This window comes from Petaurus breviceps, unplaced genomic scaffold (assembly GCF_028583685.1).
Source record: "Petaurus breviceps papuanus isolate PSGF00001 unplaced genomic scaffold, PetGlider_PUasm1.0 140, whole genome shotgun sequence".
Taxonomy (NCBI): domain Eukaryota; kingdom Metazoa; phylum Chordata; class Mammalia; order Diprotodontia; family Petauridae; genus Petaurus; species Petaurus breviceps.
In genome coordinates this window covers 53,554,936-53,565,642 of record NW_027185698.1, presented here as the reverse complement: position 1 = coordinate 53,565,642, position 10,707 = coordinate 53,554,936, and the positions used below count along the sequence as shown (strand labels likewise).

Genomic DNA, 10,707 nt, shown 5'->3' with positions numbered 1-10,707 from the left:
TGCTACACCCCCACACGTAGAAAACCTTCCCTCCCAATCACCACCTCCTGGCTTCCCTGGTTTCATTCAAGCCCCAACTAAAATACTTAAATTCTTTCTTCTACAGGAAGTCTTTCCCAGTTGCTCAATTCTGGTGCCTTCCCTCTGTTAATTCTTTTCAAAAAATCATATGTACACACATGTATATATAACATATATCATACATAAATATATAACCTTGTTTGTACATATTTGTACAAATTACTAACAATACTCCACATTAGATTGTAAGCCCCTTGAGGGTAGGGACTATGTTTTGCCTCTTCTTCTATACCCAGTACTGAGCACTATGTCTGGAACATAGTAGGTGCTTATTGACTGACTGCTTACCTGAACCAGCTCCTTGCTTTCCCACCTCCTACTTTCCTCTCACCCTCCTTGCCCCATTACTATACCATCTTTCAAAGCCAAGAGCAGGTGTTGCTCATCCACCAAGATTTCGGTGATTCCTGCACCTGGAAGAACTCTCCCCTTCCTTTCCACTGTCCTCCCTGCCTCCCCACTGCCTTTGCTGAGCTAGTATGTGCCTTACTCTGAATCAGCAAAAGCAGCAAATATAAGGAATTCAGAGAAACATGGGAAGATTTGTATGAACTGATGCAGAATGAAGTAGAACCAAGAGAACAATATACCCAGTGACTACAACAACACAACTCAAATATCACCTTTAATGCTTACTATTTCTCTGGGCCTCCGTTTCCTCATTTTTTAAAGAGAAAAGGTTAGCATCAGATGGCTCTGAGGTTCCTTCTAGCTCTTGGTCTTTAAGGTTCTGAAAGAGATAAAGAGTATCCCAAATAGTGCTAATTTTATGATCTCATCTCACATTGATATTGTGAGGCTCCCTGGTTCATCCTTCCTACAAGACTATCTGTTTAAACTATGTGGGCCATTTCTCAGTCATCCCTATCTCCCCTACAATGCAGTGTAGCAAAGGTTTGCAAATGGTGTTTGTGGATAGAATGAAGTGAACTCAGGTGTCTTAAAGAGGAATAGAGATGGCAGTGTCAGGAGAGGACTTGGCTTCTTGAATTGTTGAGCCATGAGTTTTCAGGATACTGTTCATGTAAGGAGTAGAACCTTAGCTGGAGGACCCTGCATTGGACCCAGCCATCAGAGCAGAAGCCTTCTTTGCTATTAGGTTACCTAGGCTATAAATAGAGTTGTTTTCCTAAATCTTTTTTTTCTTCCACACACCAAGTACAAATTCATCTTGAGCCTAGGACCCAGACCAGGACCTGTGATCTTCAGTAACCTAGGTTACTGAAAAAGTTGTCATTCATCCTGGGGGTAATTTCCACTCAGATGGGGACCTACCTGCTTTTTGTGGGGTCTTATGCCCTAAGAGGGAAGCCAGATTTCAAGGTTTCTCTAGACTCCATAGGATTCCTCCCAAGGGTCTGTGTAGCCTGAAATGGAAGAGAAATGGAAGAGAAGTTGAAGTCCCATCTCTGGATGATACCACCTTGTACATTTGTCCTCCAGAACCAAGGGTATGCTGGAACCAGTTCTAACCAGCTCTGGAGATATAGTTGTAGATATCTCTAGGTTGGGTGGGGAGGGAAAAAAAAAGAAGTGTACATGATAACTTTATTATATATATATATACACACATATATATATACATATATATATTTTAATAGAAAGTTGTACACAGTTGATTTGCAGTTTGATATGAAATCATCTTTTTTTATTATACCATGTTATGGAAATGCTTGCTTTATTCCACAAATTAAAATTGAAATAAATAAAAAAGATGTAATAGTTAAATTTTCAGCTACGAATCAGGCATTGACTTACTGTTTTGGTGGTTGTCTTTAGACTGGACTAGACTTTAGAAAGTGTCAATAATGTAGCTTAAGCTTAAAAGTTTATTGCACATATATTCCCTGCCTTGTTGTTAAACATTTACCAGCACACCCCTGTTTGCTTTGTGAACACTGAGCTCAGCAGGCTCAGTGAATGAAGTCATTGCTAGACCCAAGGCCTGGGCACTGTAGAATAACGACAACCACAACAACTGGCATTTATATGGCATTTTAGGGTTGCAGTCTTTTGTGTCCCTTATCTCATTTGAGCCTCACAACTCTCCTGCCTAGATCAGTCCTGGAGAAAAGGATTTAGAAAGCTCTGCTTCTTACCCAACTTTTTTCCTCCGCTGTTGTTGGCATCCAGTTGTTTCACTTTTATCTGACTGTGAGCCCATTTGGCGTTTTCTTGGCAAAGATAATGGAGTAGTTTGCCATTTTTTTCTTCAGCTCTTCTTTTTTTTAAATAAGGAAACTGAAGGTAAGTGACTTGCCCAGGGTCATACAGCTAGTACATACCTGAAGCTGGATTTGAACTCAAGTCTTCCTGACTTCAAGTCCCATCTATCCATTGTACTACCTAGGCTTCTAACCCCTCCAACTGCCTTTAGAGACCCGGAACTCTGAACTTGGCTCCTTACCTGGGTCTTTTCTTCCTCAGGAAATGCCTCTACTCCTCTCTGATCCTCCCATGTTGGGAACTTCTTTTCCCTTTCCTCTCAAACTACATATGTCCAGGCTTAGTCCCACAATCTCCGGGCAAGGCTGGAAGGTCCATGAGAAAACATCTAGTCTAAGGATCCTTAACCTTCTTAGTGTCGTGAGCCCCTTGGGCAGTCTGATGAAATCTATGAACTCTCATAGGTTTTCATTAATGAAATACCTCAAAAACATTTCATTCTCAGAGTAAAATTTATAGCTTAGATTCATAATAGAACATTAACTTTCAGTTAGAGGTTAATGAAAAGAAAGATGCAATTTTTCTCCATCCAAGTTTACTGACACACTGAAATCTATCCATGGATTCCGCGTTAAGAAACCATGAATCATGGTATAGATGATGAAACAGAGGTACAGAAAGGGAAACTGAGTTTTCCAAGGTCATATAATAAGTTAGTGAGTCCTGGAATCAAGGCCTGAAGTCCCAGTTTGGTCCAGTGGCCTTTCCATATCAGTTCCCAGCACAGTGTCTGGCATAGAAAGCCCTTAATAAATGCTTGTTGGTTGGTCTGTTGGATTGTATTGCTTAGCATTTGAACAGGGTCCTTCTAGAGACAGGCTTTCTTGGGTCTTCCTTAATCCAAGCACATTTTAGGGCTGAGGAAACCTGTTCAGTAGCATGGCTTACCTCTCACACACAGTGTATTGGCATATGCTCCTATGTGTTGGGCTGACAGACGGAATTTCATATAGAAGAAGGTGAGCAGGAGTGTCTGAGGACTAGAAACCATGTTACAGGAAGATCATTTGAAAGAACTGGACATATTTCACATGGAGGAGAGAAAACTTGAGAGTGGGGCATGATAATTGACTTCAAATCTGCTGCAGAGTTATCCTATCGAGGATGAATGATATTTGGGGAACTTGAACCCAGGGCAGAACTGTAGTGAGTAGAAATTTCAGAAAGGCAAATTTCAGCTCAGTGAAAGAAAAAGTTTCCTAACAAAGAGAACAATCTCAACATTGCACATGCTCTCTCTAATGGTTGGAAGTTTCCCATTCTCAGAGATTTTCAAACAGAAAGTGAATGGTCATGTTTTGGACTGGTTGTAAGGGAGATTTGTGGTCTGGTCAAAGCTGGACAAACTGACCTCTGAGATCATGGAATCACAGATTTTAAGCTAGAAGTGGCCTTGGAGGATGTCTAGTCCAAACCTCTCATTTTGTAGAGAGGCCCAGTGAGGTGAAGCAGTTTGCCCTCAAGGTCATGAAAGTAGGAAAGAACAGATGTGAGATTCCAACTCAGGTTTTCAGAATACAAATCCAGTGCTCTTCCTACTGGGCTAGGCTCCCTACAGCTCTGAGATGCTGTCTGTTGGGTTGGCCCCATGCCCAATGCTATCCTGGAACATCTCCATAATGTATGTCCCTCCTGGTTCTAATTTATGATTCTGTAAGTCAAGTACATGAATTGTAGAGCATGGACTTCATGACATAAGCCTCTGTATCTTTCTGCTCTGGGTCTCTACTCATGCCTCACCCCCTGGCCCTAGTTCCAATATTCTACAGGAGTGACCCAAAGATCATGACTGCTCGCTTGTCCCATGGATCTAGGTCCCATCCCACTCTCTATTCCTAGGCCTCCTTGTGGCAGCTTCTTTACTGGGCTCCATTCCTGAGGCCTCACCCTAGAGAAAGAACTCAGTATCTGGAGAAGGTCAGGAATTGTCCATGGTCTCCATTAGAAGTCAATGACCTCTTCAAGGCCACAAGTGACTTGTATTCCCAATTGCTACCAGGTGCCCGGCACCCCCTGATGGGGGGAAGGGTGTCCCCTTCCAGACCTGGGGATGAATGAGCCTATTCATGTCCTGTGCTTGAATTATCTCATTCCCCTTCCCCCTACCCCTTTCTCCAAGTCCCAAGCTGGGCCCTGAATTCTTATCCCTGCCTTGCTAGCCTTGCTGCTGGTGGGAGCATTTATGGGCCTTCCTATAAACTTCTGAGCTGGTAACTTTATCCTGCTTCTTTTGGCCAAGTATCCGCCTCTAGCAGCTGGTTGCAAAGCTGGTTAATCTCCCAGAGTGCTCGGCTTAAAATCCATGACTCACAGAGGACAGGCTGGGCAGGGGGAGAGGGGTGGGTAGGCTGCCTTCAAAACGTGGCGCCCCAAGACCAGCAATCAATCAGCTGTTCTTGGCACATCTCAGATTTCCCAGAACGTACTCCCAACCTGGCGTTTTAGCGCCTATCCTTCCCCCTGGGGGAGTTCTAGCCACCCCAACCCCCATCCCAAGCCAGGCAATGAGGGGGCCAAGACCTAGACAGAGCAATGAACAATGGCGCCAGCTTAGCTTTCGGTCAAACCCTCAGCTAGATTCAGGCTGCTGACGGTGACGTCCAAAAGCTATAGAGTATCCCACTTGTAAGAGAGGAAGGAAGGAAGGGAACAAGCATTTATTAAGAACTCATGAAATGCCATGTGCTTCACAATTACTACCTTATTTAATTCTCACAACAACCCTAAGAGGTAGGTTCTATTATTATCCCCATATTACAGTTGAGGAAACTGAGACAGACACAACTTAAGTGACCTACCTCACATAGCTAGTAAGTACCTGAGACTGGATTTGAACCCAGGTCTTCCTGACTCCAAGCCCAATGCTCTTTATCCCTTGTGCTACCTAAAGAGATCATGGGATGGTAAAGAGGTCATTGGATTAAGAGTTAAGAAAATTGGCTGCTAAACCCAACCTGTCAGCTCACTGTATGTTCTTAACAAAGCCTGGCCTTCATTCCTCTGGGCTTCATTTTCATTAGCTGTATGGTCTTGGAGCAAGTCAATTACTTTCTATGAGCTTTAGTTTCCTCACCTATAAAATGGGTGTAATTGTACTGACAGAATTTAAGAGAAAACACTTTGGAAACTTTGAACTTCTATATAAATGTGAGCTATTATCAATCTGATAATCAACAAGCATTTATTCAGTACAGATTATGTGCCAGTCACTATACTGTGTAGAGAATGTAAAAAAATAAAACAAAACAAATAAACAAACTCTACCTCCTAATTCTCTTCCCTCGTTTTTAAGTACATAAGAACAATTGCTTTATGCTACTTTTTCAGTTAAGTGCCTAAATTTCTCTCCTTCCTACCCAACCTCTCAGACCCAATTAAAAAAAAAACAACCCTTTTAACAAATATATATAGTAAAACAAAATCCCTTTCCACATTAACCACACCTACAAATGTAGGTCTCATTCTGCATCTTTAGTCCATTTCTGTTAGGAGGTAGGTGGCACACTCCATCATCAAGTCATCTGGAATCATGGTTGGTCACTGCATTGCTTAGTTAAGTCTTTTCAATTTGTTTTTCTTTGCAATATTGTTGTCATTATATAAACTGTTCTCCTGCTTCTGCTTGTTTCATTCTGCATCAGTTCATACAGGTCTTCCCAAGTTTCTCTGAAACTTCTCTTCATTTCTGATGTCACAACAGCATTCCGTTATATCCATACACAATAATTTGGTCAGCTCTTCTCCAGTTTAGGGGCACCCTCTCAGTTTCTAGTTCTCTGTCAGTAGGAAGAGATCCTTTTTCCTCTTTCTTTGAACTCTTTGCTTATAGCCCTAGTAAAAGTACTGCTGGGTCAAAAGGCATGCACAGTTTAGTAACTTTTTGGACATAGTTCCAAATTGATCTCCAGAATGGTTGGACAATTTCCTATCAAGGAGCTCATGTCCTAATTGGGTAGATGATATGGAAATAACTAGGTTACATGCAAGATATATATGGAATTGATAGAATGTAACATGGGAGGGAAAGGCACTAGGGGGTGGGGAAATAAAAGGCGGGACTTGAGCTGAATCTTGAAGGAATCCAGGGAAATCAAGAGGCAGGGGGAGGAAGGAAGACCATTCCAGGCATGGACATGAGCCATTATTGCTAACTGCAAAATGAAGAGGTTGGACCAAGTGATCTTGTATGTCCTCCCTAGTTCTGATGTTTGATGTTTCTGATCATTTGTAATGCTTGTGCAAGCCATGCTCATCATACCCTCACTGGGTCATTCACTGGGGTCATGATATTGAGTCCAGGAAGGCCTTCCCACTGAGCAGGACACTGGGAAGGACCATCCAGCCTTCAGACTGAGAATTCTAGTCTATAGATTCTTGGTAGCCTACTGGTAGACTAGTATCACACAGACTCATGGAATTTCAGAGTTGGGAGAGACCTCAGAGATCATCTAGCTCAACCCATAACTGAGCAGAAATGCCTTTTACAGTATCCTTAAGAATCCCAGAAAATGCCTCTAGTGACAGGGAATTCACCACCTTATCAAAGCAATTCATAAGAGAGATTAAAGGCAAATACAGTAGAAGAATCAGGCGATGGTTGCAATTTTCCTTTCTTTCAAAATGAGAGACGAATTCAAACCAATCAATTCCAAAGTGGGGGCATTCCCAGGGAAAATATCCCAAGTAAGACTCAAGAGAGTTAGTTCTGATGTCTTCAAATGGAGGGAAGTCTGAGAATGTGATTAGAGAGGCAGCAGAATAATGAGGAGAAATATTCTAGGCAAGTAAAAAATCACCCAAAGGACACTTGCTAGTGAAGTGAGAGGCCATGGATATAATAAATATGGCCAAAGTGCCATTGTACAGTCAATCCTTTTCTTTCCCCACAACAGAGTGAGTCTCCGTCAGTGTGATGCACTTAGAGTTCCTGGTTCTATTCAGACCTAATATAATGTAATAGAATCAATGTAATGACATTTACTAAGTATAATGAATGGTGGGAAATGCTTTGGTTATAATTCAGACCTTATGGGAAATCACAAAATGCACACTGGAGAGAAACCTTAAGAATGTAATAAATCTGGGAAGTCCTTCCTATGAAGATACACCTTACTTGACATCAGAGATGTGAAAAGTCATTAATGTAATGGTTTAGGGAAAGTTTTCTGAGAGCAAATACTTTATTCATCTCTACCCTAGGAGAGAATATAAACTCCATTTGGAAGGATAAATTTCTATTGCAAAAAATGTGAATGAATATAATACCAGAAAGGATAGCCCTACACACACACACACACACACACACACACACACACACACACACACACTTCCTACAAAAGAAAAAAATCCACACACCCTAAAGAAACTCAAACACTGCATCTCCGATGCTGACTTGGAGACTTCTAGAATAAGAAGGAACCTCAGAGGTCATGCAGCTCATTTCAGCCTGCTCTTTTTACAGATGGGTAGCTGAATCCCAGGAAGGCTGTGACTTGTACAAGGTTACACACTTAGGCAGGATTTGAACACAGGTGCTCTGACTCCATCTTTTTGTTTGAAGACTTATATTGAGGAGAACACATTTCCTCCCAAGGTCACCCATTCCACTTTTGGACAGCTCTGCATTGTTAGGCAATTTGTCCTTCAAATCAAAATCTCCTTTCTTTGTACACATTTGTAGCAGCAAGCACCCTAGCATACCCAGGATGGCTGCTAGCACAGGTTCTTAGATTTGCTTTTCTAAAGGAAAGCAACTCAAAATGGGTTAACAATCTTACTTTAATCAATCAAACATATATCATTTACCTAGTTCAGGGGGAAAAGTTAGCACCCTGAACTTCAGAGAATACAAACAGAAGTTACAACAGAAAACAGCACAATTAAGCAGACAGAGCTTCCAGCTGTCTGGCCATTACATCCATACCTAGTTAGTTCCCAGAGAGGGAAGCACCAACATCTGGGTTTTCAAAGCTGGGGGGTTCAATAGCTGCCCAGGGTCTCATCTGGGCAAATCACACAACTCTTCACCAAGTGAGTCCCAAAGCAAAAACTCACATCAGGGTATATATAGCCTTCTCCCAGATCAGAGAATGTCACAACTCTCTTGTCTCACTGCCCAATCACAAAGTAATAAGAGGTGGGCATTCCTAAAAAACAAGCCTCCCACCACAGGCTCCATGTGACCACATTCAGCCTATTAGGGGGCAGAGTATATTTTCAAATCAGGGAAGGTTCTCAGGGTTACTTAAACCCATCAAAGGGCCAAGGGTCAGGGAAGATCTTCAGATTCCAATTACACCATTGCTCCTGGTTCTACCCTTTGGGGCCAAGCAGAACAAGTCTTGATTTTTCAGGTTAAAAGTCATCAAGTATCTTTTTTTCTCTAAGTGCTCTCTTCAGATAGAAACATCCCCAGGGAGGATCCCCAAAACAGGGCTTCTTAATTTGGACTCTGTATACATGGTTTTTTATTTGTTTCAATAAAACTAGTTTTCTGTGTAGTCTTATGTATTTTAGGCATTGAGAAATGGTCCATAATCTTCACCAGACTGCCATGGGGGTCCATGAAAGCGAAAAGGTTAAGAACCCCTAAAGAAAGGTTGATGTTAATTCATTTATTAATTCATTAATAAATTCATTTATTCATTCATTCATTAATAACCCTGCATGCCCTTCAGTGGTTCTTCACCTTGGCATGGGGTCATTCACATATGGATGGGATCGGCAGGCAATCAGAACTCTAAATAATCCAAAGGAGTGCTTGAGAAACAGATTATTAGAACTGACTTCAGAAGCAGAAACACTACCTTGAGAGTTGTTCCCTGATAGCCCATTTGTAGGAGGAAAGAAAGAGAGAGCAAAATTCCATGGTGGAGTTCCAACTATTAGAGCTCTTATTAGTTCAATGACAGCCCTAATGATTAATTATATCTGTTATCTGAGTCAGGTGACCCACAGGGGATAGATATTTTTGGCCACAGTAGTTCACAAATGTCTATTAAGGAGCCACCATCTTTTTTGGACACACTGGCAAACTGCTAAGTCCTTGAAGTATGAAGGGAGAGATGGAGAGAAAGAAGAGAAAAGGAGCCTTCCCATTTTTCCTTGTAGAAACATGGAATCCCAGTCTGAAGTGATCCTATAGTGCATCTAGAAAACCTCCCAATATAACCATCTTTCAACAACAGCAACCCTGAGCCTTCCTAGCTCTGCTTTCATACCTTCAGTAATGGGAGACATGGTGCAGAGAAAAGTCTGAGATATGGAGTCAGAGGACTTGAATCTGCATCTAAGCTCTGTGTAACCTAGCACCAGTTGGTTGACATTTCTAGCACACACTTTCCTGAACTATAAAATCAGAAGATTCATTAGATGACCTCAAATATCCTCTACAGCTCTAAATGTATGATCTTTGGACACAGGTTCAAATTCTGACTCTATTACAGGGGCAACCTTGGGTCAACTAGTTCTTGATCTATACAATGAGGAGTTTGGTTTAAATGATACCCAAAGTCTGTCTCTATCAGCTCTAAACTAGGGTAACTCATTATCTCACAAGACAGAATGTTCCATCTTTTAAAAGATACATGAATTTTTATTGCTATCTCTTGTTCTTATATCACACACATTTCCCTATGTATCTCTTCCCTCTCCTTCTTTCTCTTATAACAATTATTTTTTTAAAAGAGGAGAGAAAACTAGTTCAGCAAAACTGACCAACTTATCAAAAAATCTAACATTATTTATGTGGTGTTTCATCTTCACATCCATCACTCCAAAGGGAGTGAAGTGCCTTCTCATAGATCTTCTTTGGAGTCAAGTTTAAATCATTCCATCTTAATGTAGTTCTAACTAGTAAAAAGTTTTCCTTCAGGTTGAGCTAAAATCTGTTTCCTTGTGACTTCCAACCCTTTCTCCTGTTTGGGGCATTTTGATTTGAGATGCCTAAAGGACATATATTGGAAATACTCCTCAGGCAATTGATAATATGAGAATGGCAGATTGGAGAAACCTTAGGGATGGATACATAGATCTGGGGCTCATTTGCATTTGAATGATAATTCAACTGATGGAAGATGATAACAGCACAGAGAAAGAGTGTATAAATAGAAAAGAGAAGAGTGTCTATGACAGAATCTTGAGGTACACCCATGGTCAGGGAGGGGATAATGATGGATGGATAAATAGATGGATGGACGGATGAATATCTGGGTTTTATTTTATTTTTAAGTCTCAATTAGGATTCTTTGTTTTCTAATTTTACATGAATATTAAAATTTATGTGAATAAATGGAAAATGAGATGTATCAATGAGTATATGGGGAAAATGTAAAAAAAGAAAAGAAAAGAAAAAGAAAAGACTAGCGCTACCAGATCTCAAATTATGCTGCAAAGAACAAA

At 41.1% G+C, this 10,707-nt stretch overlaps 1 long non-coding RNA gene across 2 annotated transcripts; it reads right to left on the bottom strand.

The window, feature by feature from the left end:
• Positions 1-317: 317 nt before the first annotated feature.
• Positions 318-8,439, bottom strand: LOC138149946 (uncharacterized). 2 transcript variants are annotated; one of them, XR_011165473.1, is made up of 3 exons: positions 8,231-8,439; positions 1,357-1,448; positions 318-811 (listed from the first exon to the last, which is right to left on the bottom strand). It is a non-coding gene; the product is annotated as an uncharacterized lncRNA (long non-coding RNA). The 2 variants fall into 2 exon arrangements; XR_011165474.1 differs by lacking the exon at positions 8,231-8,439 and adding an exon at positions 1,840-1,969.
• Positions 8,440-10,707: the final 2,268 nt, after the last annotated feature.